This window comes from Phalaenopsis equestris, unplaced genomic scaffold (genome assembly GCF_001263595.1).
Source record: "Phalaenopsis equestris unplaced genomic scaffold, ASM126359v1 Scaffold000288, whole genome shotgun sequence".
Classification (NCBI taxonomy): domain Eukaryota; kingdom Viridiplantae; phylum Streptophyta; class Magnoliopsida; order Asparagales; family Orchidaceae; genus Phalaenopsis; species Phalaenopsis equestris.
In genome coordinates this window covers 201,714-205,592 of record NW_018164730.1, presented here as the reverse complement: position 1 = coordinate 205,592, position 3,879 = coordinate 201,714, and positions in this window count along the sequence as shown.

The window sequence follows — 3,879 nt, the reverse complement described above, 5'->3', positions numbered from 1 at the left end:
CAAGCTTTATTTAATAACAAATAGTTATATAATATTATAAATTGTTATCTTGAAGCTGAAAAAGCTATTATTTTTATAAAAAATAAAATAAATTTTAAGAAAACATGCATAAAATATGGTTGAATGAGAAAAATAAAAGCTTAAATAATATTTACTAAAATAATTGAGAATAGTTGATGCAGGCTATTTAATTAAAATACTTTCAAAATAAGATTTTTTTCTTTCAAGATGTGTCATTACTTAATGTTTTTTAATTAGATATATAAATAACATGTTTGACATATATTGGGCATGCATCAGACAAATTGTATGTCATCGATATGACACGTCTTTATTTTGAAATGTTGATGCATCATATGTTAGAAATATCTAGTCACTTAATTGACTGTCTTATAAATAAATTATTTCATAATAGAATAAATAACTTCCATGTATCTATTAAGTGATATTTGTGATTTTCCCAACAATTAGTTGATGGGCTTTACAATAAAATTTATTTCAATGCCACTTATAATGTCTCTTGATTTGAGATTAATGTATGAAATAGCATAACAAATTTGAATTGCATTGACAACATCTTAAGAACATCAAAGGATGAGTGCATGCTTGCGGCACAACCAAATTGGATGTTGTCCATGCTATTCATAGTTGCTTGCCACAACCAACTTGAAAACATTAAAATGATCTCAATGGATAATTATATCGCACCCACATTATGTTTAACTTTTTATTTGAAGAAAATATCTTGTACTATATATTATTCATACTTGACTCTCCATGAAGGCAAAATGGAGCTTGCTTCTTTTTCCATGAGAAACTTATACCTTTGAGTATCTCATTAAAGGATAAATTTACTGAGAAAACATGATGTTATATGGGTCATTAAAAGGTGTTTCTCTCAAACTCTTTCTCTAGTTGTTAACAACATAAATATAATCATTATTATTTATCTTCTGATCTTCTTTACTGGCATAACCATTACATGATGTCGAATTATGTCGTGTCTTGAAGAAGGAAACATCATATTACACTTATTCGTTGTCAGTTAATGCTCATCTTAACCCCCACTCAAACCATTGTTAGACTAAGTATTCATTGCTTTATATACTTCATCAACAATAAAACATAAAAAAGTGGCTTAAAATTTTAAAAATGCAACTTTCCATAAATTATCTAAAATTTTGAAAAAAATAAATTGATTATTGTATTACTAACCGATAAATTAGAATCATATCTGACAAATGTGTAATAACTCCTCAGAATATTTCCATGAGATAATTAGTATAACATGCATGCTTATAATATGATATGATGCTCTTTAAAACATCTCTTTATTTTACATTGATCCAATTTGTGCTTACACTAACAATATGCTTTCATTAACATAAATTTAATAACTATATCATCATGTATAGGCGAGGTAATAAATCCATTACATATGGGGGTAAAACAAACCAAATTAAAATTAAATCTTGTTTTTTCATATCCGATAGATCTAAGAATTATTGTTTACATAATAAACAGTCTATCATAATAAATGATCAAACATTTTAAGCAATAGTTCATCATTTCAATTATTTTTCCAATTCATGGTGTGTATTACAAATTTTAAAATGACTTTTTTTTTAAAGTAGCTCGTCATAAAACACAATTTTTTTATTTGAAATATTATAAGATGATAATTTACTATTTAATAAAATTTTGAAAAAAAAATTATCAAAAGTTGTATATATTATATGGATGATAAAAATGAATTGATGCAAGTTATCTTAGCCACTTAGTTGAGAGCTTAGGGTTTCAATAAAAAAGTTCAGGGCTTAAAGTCTTGTATATGCGGTGTGTGTGTCTTGGTGATTAAACTCTCTCAAATTTCCCCAAAAAAGAATTGTATATAAATAACCATGTAATTGAAATTATAAATTTTTATGCCATAGTTTTAATTTAGTTCACCAAATCAAATCACCCATAATTATGGGTAGACACATGACTTATCATTCTAAGAACTTCTATTAGGTATATATAAGGACTAAGAAAATTTTTAGAAGTAGGATAGAGAGCAAAGATAAAATTTTTACTGATTTATTACAATTTTAACATTTACAATAGATTTAATTTTATAAATAACTTTAATTTAGAAATATATGGCATTAACTTCATAAAAGTTTTTAAAATTCATAAGAGATAAGAGCTTATTTCCTTACTCACTTTATAGGATGCAAATATAAGTAATTGTTTTCTTACTTAATTTTCAACTATAAGAAAATTGTAAACAATAAGATGAACTCTTCGAAAAGATTATAACTCCAATAATAAAAAAATTTATGATTTGAAACCACTTGACATCAAATCAATCATAAGTTTATTTTATTAAAAGAGATATGAAATATTTGTATATCTAAAACCTTATAGGTCAAGTCAAATAACTATCGACTAACTTGCACAACTAGTCCATGATCAACTTAGATCAAACCTACTTAAATGCCCATTTGCTACTTGTTCGCCATGAGGTCAACACAACTTAAGGGGATGGTCTGGACTGCTCACCTTAGGTCCACATTAGTTTGTGGCCTATAGGGATGACTCAAAGACTCTCCCACATGAAGAATGTGAGTTTGTTAGATGAAGGGGAGATGAGTATTACTTACAATGTTCAACTCAGGTGAATACAACATAAGTTCCCATCAAATCATTTGAAGATTGGGATACGAGTTCACCCAACAATTAGTTTGGGTTACATCCATACAAACAATTATCTCCCAATGAGCTCAACGTCCGATTGACTCTTTGACTTATCCCATCACTTAATTATCGAGAATATTGCATTATCGACTAAATCGTAAGAGGTGTTACCGCTTCTCATACGCTGCAAGATATGCTTTGATTGTAAGTGCAATCATGTAATTTTGTATTATAATCGCACCATCTATGTATTCAACAAGGATATCCCAATATGTATAAGTATGGGTCACATGTATAAATACGATCATCAAGTGATACATGACAAAAGGGCATTACGGGTAACCATACAAGCCTAGCCTCATCTCTTTACTCCCCGATCCTCTACTGTGCTCTCTATTTTCTTATACAACATATTATTGTCTTAATGGTATGTCTACAGATTGAATAATTTTAGATCCAACAATTTTAATTCAATAAAATAAAAGATTTATCTTAATGAATATAATTTAAAAATATAAATACCATAAAGAACTTAATTGATAGAAATCATGTGAAATTTAAATAAACCTCTACAAAAAAAGAGAGGGGATACAAATGTGAAGGAATAGAATGACTGAAAAAGTAAATAAAATAAATAAATAAATAAATATTTGAAATGAAAGTTTTTGGCTTTGCATAAAGATTCAGTGAATATTTTTAGATATACTAAACCCTAAATAAGGAGTTTTAAAAAAAAATCACCCGATAATTAATTTAAATTTGACATTAATTATTTGATGCCTGTCACCATCTGCATATTTCATGCATGCATGTACGTAAAGTTCATGAATTAACTTATAACTTGGGTTTAAACGAGCCAAACACGGGCGAACTCAGGTTTAGCTCGTATTCGATTCGTAGAAAAATATTAATGTTTGTATTCGAATCGTTCATATTTCGAGCACAAAAAATGTGTTTGTGTTCGACTAGTTTGTTTAATGAGCCGAACATGAGCTGTTCGCGAATAAAATGTCTTTTTGACAACCCTAGTCACACAGTTTTTGGATGTTAAGGGTTGAGGCAAGATTTAAATCTTTTTCTTTATATTAAAAAATTATTTAAATATAATTTAATCTATTTATATTCTTTTTTTTAATTAGTAGTTTTAATTCATCATAAATCTTTGTAGCCTTTATAATTATATATATATATATATATATA